Source organism: Acanthochromis polyacanthus, chromosome 1 (genome assembly GCF_021347895.1).
Source record: "Acanthochromis polyacanthus isolate Apoly-LR-REF ecotype Palm Island chromosome 1, KAUST_Apoly_ChrSc, whole genome shotgun sequence".
NCBI lineage: Eukaryota > Metazoa > Chordata > Actinopteri > Pomacentridae > Acanthochromis > Acanthochromis polyacanthus.
The window spans coordinates 7,033,853-7,047,079 of NC_067113.1; the positions used below are offsets into that span (position 1 = coordinate 7,033,853).

A 13,227-nucleotide genomic window follows, 5' to 3' on the forward strand; every position below is an offset into this window, starting at 1 on the left:
TTGTATGACTTTTGTCGTTTTTCTCGTGTTTCTGTTGTTTTGTTTCTTGTTTTGTTGTTTTTGTTTCCTTTTTGTCTTTCTTGTGTTTTATGTCTATTTTTTCATTTTGTGTTTTGCTTTATTCATTGTTTTGTAAGATAAGATAAGATAATCCTTTATTACTCCCCGTGTCTGGAGAAATTTCCCATGTTACAGCAGCATACATCATACAGTAGAGGAACAATAGCAACAGTAAACAACAACAATATAATGATAATCATAATCACAATCACATATGTCCAGGAGTGTAGGATGGGAAAGGTGTTTTGTGCATCATTTTTTGGCGTTTTGTGTTTTTTTTTTGTCTCGCTTCTATTGCTTGTCTATTTTTTAATCTCGATTTGTTTCTTTTTTGTCATTTCTTGTCTCATTTGTGTAATTTTTTTCTCGTTTTTGTTGTTTTGTATATTTTCTTCTCGCTTGTGTCATTTGCCCATTTTTTGTTACTTTGTAACTCTTTTGCCTAATTTGTTGTCTGTTTTGTGCTGTTTGCTTCATTTTGTTTCTCGCTTTTGTCCTTTTACGTCTTCTTTTTCTAATATTTTGTCTTGTTTTTGTTGTTTTTTGTATTTTTTTGTCTGACTTTTGTTATTTTGAGCATAAAGTAAAATTCTCTATCATCAGTTCCAGACGTCACTAAATGTTGTGTGCCGTTGTTGACACTGTGATCTGTACGTTGTAATGTGTAAATGATAAACTGAGGCATTTTGTTGCTGAAACTGAATTTATTTTTCTTTAAAACTTTCAGATGATGTTTAGTAAAAAGATAATTCCTTAACTGTGAACATTTTCAGAACATACTTTTTTGTACTTAAACAAAGGAAACATTTGGAGTTTTGGTGATTTAGAGGTTATTATGCTGTGATTTTGAGATCAAATTGGGCTGAATGTGGAACCTGAACTACGATGAATTTGACACCCCTGATTTACAGAAATAGGAGCGCATGTAATTGTAATCAACGTTGTAGGAGAGAGGAATAACTAGATTTAACGAGAAAGTGGCTAAGTTGGCAACACTGCTGCTGCTATGTTGTTAGACTTGTTTGCTGATGGACAGTGGCCAGGAGATAGTCTGTTTCCAAAAACTGTTTTGGCACCTTCCGGCCTGTCCCAGCTTCAGGCGCAACATTATAGTGGTTAGTACTCTGCGTTGTGGCCGCAGCAACCCTGGTTCAAATCCGGGTCACAGCAAGTTCTGTGAGACTTCATACTTTTGCACACATTTGCAGAAACATTATGATTTTTTTAACTTATTTTTTTTAGAGAGGGGAAAGGAAAGCTTGTCTATGCCACCAGGGGGCGGTGCACCTAGTCGCCTGCTCCTGCCTACTGCCCGGTTGGCATAGCACCCGACCCCGATTTCCTTCCCGGTGGATGGTGGTCCCACCGGGCGGCGACCCCGTGTTACTTTTTCAGTCTGTGCCTGACCAAGCTCCACGGGGCCCAAACACTCGGCCACCAGGTGCTCTGTGACGAGCTCCCCTCCAGACCAGGCTCCAGGGAGAGGCCCTGGCTTCCCTGGTCTGGACGAGGTAGCGGCTTTCGTCTTTGTCAGCAGGGCTTTCACAATCGCTCTTTGTCTGGTCCCACAACTAGAACCAATTTGCCTTGGGAGACCCTACCAGGGGCTATTGCCCCGGACAACATAGCTCCCAGGATCACAGGGACACTCAAACCCCTCCACCGCGATAAGGTGGCGATTCTTTAGAGGGGACACACACACACACACACACACACACACACACACACACACACACACACACACATGTACTTGCTGGACTAATGTGTGAAAAACAGACTGCTGCAGACTGTAACACACTGTCATTTTGCACAACTGCACTACTGCACTGTTGAACTGCCAGATGTTTATATTCTTATTATCGTCTTATATGTAATTTGCATGCTCTCATTTTTTTTTAACCTTTCATGCTGCTGGAACTGTGAATTTCTTTTTGGAGATTAATAAAGTATCTATCTATCTATCTATCTATCTATCTATCTATCTATCTATCTATCTATCTATCTATCAGCTTCTTCAGCTTCTCCAAGTTGCAGTTTGGACACTAATGTGCTCATTAGAAGCACTTTTAGCATCAACAATTTTCTCAACAATTCATGCTACAGTAGTTCTTTGGTGGGATCAGATCACATGGGCCAGTCATCTCTCCTCCACACATCAGTGAGCGTTATTGGGCTCCCATTCTTTCGATTACTTCACAAAAACAAAACACCACATTGCTGTTCACTCTTCAGTGTAAAGGTAAGGGTATTTTTGTGTTTTATTGTTTTACTGCAGTTTAGTCGACTTTATTACTGTCTCAACACTTCAGAGAAGCAAGGAACACACTCTTGTGGGCAGATGCTGTATTGTACAATTTCTTCTTCCTACCATTATATCTAACAGTTTGTTATAACTGCACAAACCACAACTTAATCAGACCACAAAAAATAAAAATACCCAGTTCATCTTCTTTCACCTGCATTCCCAGCTCAGCAGTGAGGCAGAGATGAAAAAAAACAAAAACAAAACAAACCTTGGTAACCTCCATCCACAGTCTCTGTACAGATGGTGGAGAGGGAAAGAAAAGAACGCTACTACCTTTCCATCATTTTTTCCCCTGTGTTTGCTGTATTCTTTTCATTGATTATGCATGAAGCCTAAATAAAAGGAATATTTCGGGGTGGTGTCAGTTTTTCTGTGACAGTAGTTAGCGCTATTATGGAACATGCTGAGTGGGAGCAATACAGCATTGAATAATTGATTGCCACTAAAAGACACGTGCTTGGCTATGCATTATTCAAATTGATACTTATTACCGTCTCTGCTTTCCTACAGTAAATAAAACAGTAGCAAAAAAAGCAGCCTTTGTTTCCATTTGTTGTCAAGAAATTTTAGGCTGAAGCTCTTTTTACTTCCCGCTGCAATAACAGTGTCTTTTTGTTGCTGCTGAGAGCAAGATGGCTGACTGTGCCACCAACCTGGCATCTGCTACGAGTTAAGAGATAAATAAGAAAAGAAAAAGGGAGAGTTTTCAAATGCACTGCAGTGTGTGTTGCTTGATAAGACCTTTACAATGCCACATTGTTCTCCATAGCTAGCTTTAACAAAAGGATTAAAGCATCCCTTCTGTCGGGCTTAATGTCAGAGCATATTATTCCTCTAGATGAACCTAATCTGTCTTTCATGCTTCTAATTTCCTTCTACCTCAATCAGTTTTTGTTGTATTATCATCTGGGAAGAGCAGACAGAATTCTTAGAGAGAATTATAACTCTGGCCCACATTTTGTCTTTGAAACTAAAGGTCATTGGTAAAATGAAACGTCACAGCGCATGAACAAATCTGAAAACAAATTGAGGTGTTAGATTTTTGACAAGAGGGCAGGTCTCAGAGCAGCTCATGGCCTGTTTATGCTTGAACGGCTGCATCTATTACCGTCATCCATCCTCTGAGCTTTCCAGCGATGCATTTTGAAAAACTGCATCAGCAGCCAAGCAGTGACATGTCTGCAGCGTTATCCCAGGCATGTTCACATCGACTGAGGTGAGAATACAGCAGGCAGTAGGGTTCTAGCTGAATGGAAATACAAAGGGAAAAGAGAGGTCATCTGTGTGACGTTAGATTTGTCTCTGTCTGATGTTGTCCTCAGATGTCATAACAATATGAGGTATGTGGCTTTTTCAGACCCCACGTGATGTTTTTTTTATTTTTTGCTCCTGAAAAAAAACAGCAGCAGATAAACAGCAGCAAATACTGTACTGTCATTTGACATGTAAAATATTTGGCATTTTAACTACCATCTCCTCCTCCTCTTCCTACACAAACTGATCAGTTTCCCTCCAGCTGATGTGACGGCTGTTTTTGTCAAACATCAGTTTTAGCTTCAAAACACATGAAAACTTAAGCACTGTTTTGATGCTGATGTCGAACAGAGAATCCAAACCCTACTTCCACAATCAGCCTGACACCAAACAATGGATAAGAGACGCTCAAAGGAAAGCTGAGGCAGTTCATGTTTTCTCAGTGCCGAGCTAATCAGCTGGTGAAGAATGAACGTTAAACTGTGTGATGTAAAAATAATTCAAATGAATTCTGGCAGCATCACCAACTTGGCGACTTACTCCCCTTATCTGGCAATTTTTAAGACTGTTTTGGCAACTTTAGTGCCTAGCAACAAATCTAGTATAATTTTTGGCAGAGTTTAGCTGTCTTCTTTGACTTGCTTGCCTGGGGAACTGAAGTTCAACTAAAGTTCAGCTCAACTCAATTATTGAAGTTTTATTTCTCCTCAAAACAGACGGCGTTGACTAGAAAGAATTTATCTTTGATCCACACACAAAAGCCCACAAGAGGTTTTCGAAATCAGAGGTAGATTTAAACTCAGTGAGGACTTATTAAGAGCACCTGTATACCTATTATCTAAACAGTCTGCCATGGGGAAGCAGAGCAGCATAAAATCCGGTACAGGTCAGTAGCTTCAGTTAATGTTCACATCAAACATCAGAGTGGGGAAAGATATAATCTCAGAGACTGTGGTGTGATTTTTGGTGCCAGACTGCCAACCTCCTGGGAATTTTGCTTTAAATACTCTGGTAACTTGGAAAACTACTATTCTTGTGGTATGTCATTGTGTTGTGTCACATCAGTAGTTAATTGATCGGCATACAAGAATTTGCTCTATTTATCATACTCACTATTGAATTATGGAATTAATGCATTTTCTGTGTTCTGTATGAAAACATATTTAGAATTACAGATCAGAAAATTTGTTTGAATACTTTATGATGTACTAGAATTCTCAGTCTCAGTACTTTTCTGTGAGCCAATTTTATGTGTATTGGAATTCTGATAGTTCAATAATTTAAAACTTAATTATTTAGGGGATGTCTTATTATTTAGGGATATTGAGTCAGAGAGATAAAGAGTCAGAGCTCTGTTGAACCTTGTATTCCTTTAGCTTTAACCAGTAACGACTTCATGAGCTTCTTTACACATAAAATAGTTATGATTAGAGATAAAATTAATCTGGCCCTTCCTACAAATGTCACAGATGCTTTTGAATTGGCTGTTAGACCTGATGAATCTTTAGAATTCTTCACTCCTATATGTCTCTCTGAACTAATTTCAACAGTTTCTACATCCAAACCATCAACATGTCTTTTAGATCCTATCCCAACTAGACTCTTCAAGGAGATTTTACCTTTAATTAATTCTTCAATGTTAGATCTGATTAATCTCTCTCTAGTAACAGGCTATGTACCACAGGCTTTTAAGGTTGCTGTCATCAAACCTTTGCTTAAAAAGCCCACTTTAGATCCAGATGTGTTAGCTAACTATAGACCGATATCCAACCTACCATTTCTCTCTAAAATTCTGGAAAGAACAGTTGCAAATCAATTATGTGAACACTTACAAAGGAATAATTTGTTTGAAATGTTTCAGTCAGGCTTCAGAGTGCATCATAGCACAGAAACAGCTCTAGTGAAAGTTACTAATGACCTTCTCATAGCATCAGATAATGGACTAGTCTCTATACTTGTTTTGTTAGATCTTAGTGCAGCGTTTGACACAATCGACCACAACATTTTATTACAGCGTCTAGAACATTCAATTGGCATTAAAGGGACAGCATTGGACTGGTTTAAATCCTACTTATCAGATAGGTTCCAGTTTGTGCATGTCAACAATAACTCTTCTGAGCATACTAAAGTTAATCATGGAGTTCCTCAGGGTTCTGTCTTAGGACCGATACTTTTCACATTATACATGCTTCCTTTAGGCAATATTATTAGGAAGCATTGTATTAACTTCCATTGTTATGCAGATGACACACAATTGTATTTATCTATGAAGCCAGATGAAACTGATCAGTTAGCTAGACTGCAAGATTGTCTTAAGGACATTAAAACCTGGATGACTTTTAACTTCCTACTGCTAAATTCAGACAAAACTGAAGTCATTGTATTTGGCCCCAAACATCTTAGAAACTCGCTTTCAAAGCAAATAGTTACTCTGGATGGCATCACATTGGCCTCCAGTACTACTGTGAGGAATCTTGGAGTTATTTTTGACCAGGACATGTCCTTTAACTCACACATAAAGCAAGTCTGTAGGACTTCCTTTTTTCACCTGCGTAATATTGTAAAAATCAGGAACATTCTGTCTCAGAGTGATGCAGAAAAATTAGTTCATGCTTTTGTTACTTCCAGGCTTGACTATTGCAATTCCTTATTATCGGGTTGTCCAAATAGCTCTCTCAAACATCTACAGTTGATCCAAAACGCTGCTGCGAGAGTACTGACAGGAGTTAGCAAAAGAGATCATATTTCCCCTATACGTGCTTCTCTTCACTGGCTTCCTGTTAAATCCAGAATAGAATTTAAAATCCTTCTTCTGACATATAAAGCTCTTAATAACCAATCTCCATCATATCTTAAAGATCTGATAGTACCTTATTATCCTAGTAGAACTCTTCGCTCTCTAGCTGCAGGCTTACTTGTTGTTCCTAGAATTTCTAAAAGTAGAATGGGAGGCAGAGCCTTCAGTTATCAGGCGCCTCTCCTGTGGAACCTGCTCCCAGTTTGGGTTCGGGAGGCAGACACCCTCTCTATTTTTAAGACCAGGCTTAAAACTTTCCTTTTTGACAAATCTTATAGTTGGGGCTGACTGGGTGACCCACAGGGGTTCGACTTGTGTCTTCATTTGCACAGCTGACTCCCTCTTGGACGTCCCTTCGTTCTGCCTCTAGTCATGCTGCTATAGGCCTATAGGCTGCTGGGGGACTTTTCTTGACGCACTGAGCCCTTCTCTATCTACCTTTACATTTAATATGTATACCGTTATTGCAGTACATTCACTCTGTTTTCCCCTGTGCTATTTCTCCGAGTGTCCCTGGTCCCAGAGCTGGATACTTCAGATCTGCGGTTGATGTTCCACCAGCTGGTCCAGTCTCCATCATGTCCACTGTGGGATGCTGCTGCTGACCTTCCTCCAGCCCTCTGCTTCCAACTCCCTTTTTCCACCAGTCAACTCTGCATTGCCTTCACTATACTGTTATGCTAACTTACATACTGTTTGAATTTTACTGCTAGCTATATATGGAGTATGTTTAATGTCAGAGCCGTACATCATAAGAGTAAATTATGAGTCAGTTTTCAATGTTAGCTTATACTTTGTCTGTGTCACATATCCTGTCATGCATGTATCCAAATGTGTGTTGTGTTTTCCTTGCTTTCCCACCCCTCCCTCTTCTCCCATCCCTCCCCCTTGCCCTCCTCTGTCCTTCTCAACCCGCCCGGCCAGCAGGCAGATGGGTCCCCCCTATATAGAGCCGGGTTCTGCTCGAGGTTTCTTCCCTGTTAAAAGGGTGTTTTTCCTTGCCACTGTCGCCTTTGGGCTTGCTCTGGGGGTCAGGCATTTGGGTTCTGTAAAGCGTCTTGAGACGAGTTGACTGTAATTGACGCTATATAAATAAAATTGAATTGAATTGAATTGAATTGTGATATCTTGATTGTGGCATTTATACCGAGATAATAAGAATAAAGTCTGAGAACACAAGCCATGTCACTGTAGCTTTCTTTATTCTCTCAGGTGGAAAAAACTTTCTTGTATTTTTTGTTCAAATGCATTCACTCTGAATCTGGAGGAATTCTTTGAAAGCACGACTGTGTAGAAAAGCATCTCTCACAGATTCACAACACGACCAACCTTAAGGCAGATTGAATACAACAGTTGAAGACCACAGCGGGTTCTTCTACTGTCAGCCTGAAACAGAAATCTGCAGCAGGCACAGGTTCACCAAAACTCTGCAAATGAAGATAGAAAGATGCAGCCTGCTTTGATGGATCTGCTGTAGATGGCAGGTCAGATTTAATAGCAGGAGCCAATGGAGCCAACCTGCTTTGTGTCAGCGGCCCAGGCTGCTGCTGTAGACGTAATGGTGTGAGGAATGCTTTCTTTGACAGTTGGGATTTATTCAATATGTCATAATTTGAATGCTACAGCCTGACTGAGTATTGTTGCTGAGCATGTGCATCCCTGCATGGCTGCCATCTTCTAATGGCTGCTTCCAGAAGGAAAATGGATGAAGTCAAAAAATTGTCTTCAACTGGTGTCATATACATGACAGTGAGTTCAGAGACACATTGAGATGTGGTAGAATGGGAGACTGGCAGAATGTCCATCCATTCATTTTCTATACACTGCTTAATCCTCATTAGTGTGTATAACCTCAGTATGTTTTTGGACTGTGTGAGGAAGCTGAAATATCTGGTGAGAACCCACACAGGGAGAGCATGCAAACTACACACAGAGAGATCCCAGATGAACGTTAAGCTGACGAATCTGCAGAAATAATGTCACGAATCACCTCAGAGGATCCAGCATCTGTTGGAATTTATGAAACCAAGAACTGAGGCTGTTAGAAAGGAAAGAGGCGAAACTCCCACTCAGCAACACTGAGCTGCTCCTAAAAATTTGCTTTAAGAGTGTAAATACACTCTGGTATTGACTTGTGTCGCAATTCCATTAGTCGGAACTCACATATGTACATAAGTATCTGTGTCTTTCACCTATACTAACACAGTGGTAAAATCCTAATCTGGGACATAGAAACACTTAACAGTAATAATGAAAAATAAACAAAATGAAAATTCCTTACCTTTACTCCTGTTTGTTGGCTTGCACACTTGAGGTTGCACAGTGGGGAGAGACAGGTTTACACTGGGATACTGGGGGGAGGAGGTTGGAGAGGCAGAACCTGCAAAAGGTGCTGGGGATACTGGGGTGGGTGAGTCTGGAAAGTCATATAATGTAGAGGATACAGGAGCACTGCCATCAGAAGAGTCTGACTTACGCTTGGGAGCCATAATCAAAGACAAAAAATTTCCAAAAAAAGACAACACAAATGAAAAAAGCAAATGTAGCACAATTTAATGTGGCACACAACTGGCAAATGTAAATATAGCCGTCTTCCTCGTACAGCACCATGTGACGATGTATTCATCCGCTCCGCTCGCCAACTAGTTCCCACGTAAAATTTTGTTTTAACGTCGCAGTACGTCGTACTTTTGAATGATAACACAAGACATTTTAAATAAATGTATGGGAGGTGATGACGTAACCACGAAATGCCGTAGGTTGAGAATGTCGTAAACCGAGGACCAACTGTACATTGATGACAGTGACTGTTGGTGACAAGAGGATACAGGTGAATGTATATCAAGCTATGTGTTGTTGACAGACAGTAGCAGACCAAAATTGAATGAAATTATTTGGATGTGAAAAGTTCAATCCCATCAGCTACTGAACGTGACCACATGCTGTACAGTATATTGCAGTTGAAGATACATTACTGCTCCAAAACAGAGGAAAGTAGAAACCGGAACCTGCTGCCTGAAGTGATAATCCTCTTTATTACGAATTATTTAGGACAGGATATAAAAGCTTTCCTGAGCTTACCTCAACATAAGTTAAGTTACTTCACAGTAGGGGGGTGTCACATGTTCAGCCACAGTCCCACCAGTCATAAGACCAATTCTGAGTTGAACAGCGCACTATACCTCTTGAAGTTCGCTCAGTATTTTTTTTTTACACTTGGATTAACTCATCACTACACAGTTAACCTACTTTCCATTGCAGCTGTTAGAAGTCATGCTAATGTCTGCAGAGGACACACTTAAGGAGAATGACTTACTTGTCTGTGAGCTGTTTCCCCGTTGCACATAATGCATGAACTGTTCAAAAGTTTGGTGTCACTTAGAAATGTCCTTATTTTTGAAAGAAAAGAACCTTTTTCAATGAAGATAACAATAAAATAATCAGAAATACAGCCCAAACATTGCTAATGTGGTAAATGACTATTCTAGCTGAAAACGGATGATATTTAATGGAATTTCTCCATAGGGGTACAGAGGAACATTTCCAGCAACCATCACTCCTGTGTTCTAATGCTACATTGTGTTAGCTAATGGTGTTGAAAGGCTCATTGATGATTAGAAAACCCTTGTGCAAATATGTTAGCACAAGTGTGAGTTTTCATGGAAAACATGAAACTGCATGGGTGATGCCAAACTTTTGAATGGTAGCGTTCACTTTTAACGTGAACTCAGGCTTCCAGATTTCCTTAGATTAGTCATTCACAGCAGTTAACTCAGCAACTTTTTAAAGCCGTTTTCACAGTCTACAGAGTCGAGCAAATGTACAATCTATACTTGTGCTCCAGGTAAGTGATGAGGGAGGCTGAAGAGGCTTCCCCAGCGTTGGTAATCCTTGATTCAATATAACATGGGAGTAGAGTGTGAGAGAGAGGAAACAGAGGCAAAGGGGAACATATATATATATATATATATATATATATATGGCATGCCGTTTAGGAAATTATATATATAATGAAAGTCGATATATATATAATGAAACTTGATATATATATAATGAAACTTGATATATATATAATGAAAGTCGATATATATATAATGAAACTTGATATATATATAATGAAACTTGATATATATATAATGAAAGTCGATATATATATAATGAAACTTGATATATATATAATGAAACTTGATATATATATAATGAAAGTCGATATATATATAATGAAACTTGATATATATATAATGAAACTTGATATATATATAATGAAACTTGATATATATATATATATATATCAACTTTCATTATATATATATCAACTTTCATTATATATATATCGACTTTCATTATATATATATCAACTTTCATTATATATATATCTCGACTTTCATTATATATATATATATCGACTTTCATTATATATATATATCGACTTTCACTATATATATATCAACTTTCATTATATATATATCAAGTTTCATTATATATATATATCAACTTTCATTATATATATATCAAGTTTCATTATATATATATCGACTTTCATTATATATATATATCAACTTTCATTATATATATATCAAATCTTTTTTTCCTACCGAGCCCCGGAAGGGACATGTCCGTATGGCGAAGCGACAACGAAGGACACTCACCCGGACGAGAATTTTATTGAGTTTTATTTTAAAATCGGCCTGAAACACACAGACATTCAAGCAGTGCGATGCGCTAAGAGTCTGCCATGCAGACCAGCGATCCTGATAATGGTAAGTTTTATTTCTCCAACATCCTGCTGTTATCCTACTATGAATACGCTAGCTACAACAGTCCCACATCAGTATTATGAACGTTCCGCCAGCTAACGCGGTCCGGACACCGGATCAGTGATTAGAGGTTGGCGTTCAACTATTGTTTGCCAGCCAGTTAGCCGCTGGTAAGCTAACAAGCTATGAAACAACTCCTTATAAAACCGGAGGAAAGCAGCAGCAATATTTCAGTCCAAGACCTGTATTCAGAACCTCCCACGCTGTTACACAATGACCCATTAATCATATTACTGAACTATATGGTTATCATTGAAATTTCCCTTGAAGAACCAGTGAACTCTTTGCGAACACATTTTAATTTATGTGTTGATTATGTTTCGTATCAGTAATACAAGTCTAAAAAACTGATTCAAATGATCAAGTTAACACAATGAAGTAAAGAGTACTGGTAATCTGCAGCTATTTTCATAATTTCAAGGTACAATTCTGATGTGTGATTTTCTAGCTTTGCAGATGTGGAAATCCAATGCACTGATTTCTTATACACAGATGCTTTTGGTGTTTTTTGTTGTAAAATAAAACAAGGCATTTATCACTGTTGGAAATTATTACAGGTATTATTTGTAAGACTTTCTAACATTGTATGGACAAAGCAATAAATCAGTTAATGGATAAAATCATTTGTATTACAGATGCTATCAACAGCATGTCTTGTTCATTTTATTTAGTTGTCGGCCTTGGATGATGAGGTCCAGTTACCAGGAGCACTAGTCTGCAGCTTACTGGTTCCGTCTTGCAGCTCCTCCACGCTGTCCTCCTCTCTACAGACCAAATCAAGTAAGATCTGTTTAGACTATGCAGACATCAACATGATCAGTATGTTATCTTTTGACCCATCCTAAAATCACAAAATAGAACATTTACTTTAAGTTAACTGTGTTTATGAAAATAGAAAATAATTACTGACAACTCGTACTTTTTGGTGCTTTTATGCAGGAAAAGGGAACCAGGAAGCTGCTGTGGATCCTCTGCAGTATCTGGAGAGGTCAGAGGAACGGTTCTTGGAACAGATCGGAAGACACCAAGACGTGACCTCTGCCATGCTCCAGAACATCCAGAAGATGAATGAAAACCTTGGTTGCACTGATGGGACGCATGGTGTCGGTGCTGGAGCAACTGTCCCAGAATTAAACTGCATTGTTGACTATTGGCTTTTCTAGAAAATAAATCTTTTTTAGTACTTCACCTGTTTTGTATTTTACTCATGCACTTTGGATGAATGAACAGAAATTTGTGATGAGAGATGCAAATTTTGTCTATAATCTACAGAGACTTTATTCAGTGTTCAGTGCACACTTTTGTTACACACATTTTGACAGATAAGCAGTTGTGCTTTTCAAGCAGATTTTAGTCAGAAACATCAGTAGCATATATTGTTGTTTTTTTTACTGTTACACCAATCTAGGTAGATAAACTGCACTACTGCAGCAGACATATTATTGAAATGTGCTTCTATTATGTGTCTACATACACTGCTCACAAGTAGTTATTCAACTTTTGGGTGAAATTGATGGAAAATATAAAAAGTGCACGCTGTAGTGATATATCATAAAAGTAGGGTATTTAACTAGAAACATGCAATAGTGATTTCCTCATCTCAAAAAAATTATTGAATCAAAAGCTAACAACAGTGGAGGGTATGTCACAATAAAAATGTCTCAGTTTGGACAGAACAGCAGCCTTCAGCTGAAATCCAGTACAATTGTGTCCCACCAGTGGCGTGATCATGGATGTGTCCAGGCAGCAGCTGACCTCTGCCTCGTAATTAGCCTTAAGACCAGCTATAAAGATAAACATAGATATTATCATTATCATCAACATATGGTGCATGTGTTTAACCTTTAAGCTATGTAGGGATGCAAATGTAGTCGAAGCTAAGTAGCTAAGCTAATGCTAACACGTTCAGTGTTCAGAATCAAAACATCTCTAAAAATTACCTGTTTTCTCAAACGTAGTCGCCGTTCCCTGTGACAACCATGAAGACAGATAGA

At 38.7% G+C, this 13,227-nt stretch overlaps 1 long non-coding RNA gene across 1 annotated transcript; it reads left to right on the forward strand.

The window, feature by feature from the left end:
- The first annotated feature begins 10,835 nt into the window (after positions 1–10,835).
- On the forward strand, positions 10,836–12,421 carry LOC127534068 (uncharacterized). The gene is made up of 3 exons (XR_007942015.1): positions 10,836–11,176; positions 11,905–12,013; positions 12,173–12,421. It is a non-coding gene; the product is annotated as an uncharacterized LOC127534068 (long non-coding RNA).
- Positions 12,422–13,227: the final 806 nt, after the last annotated feature.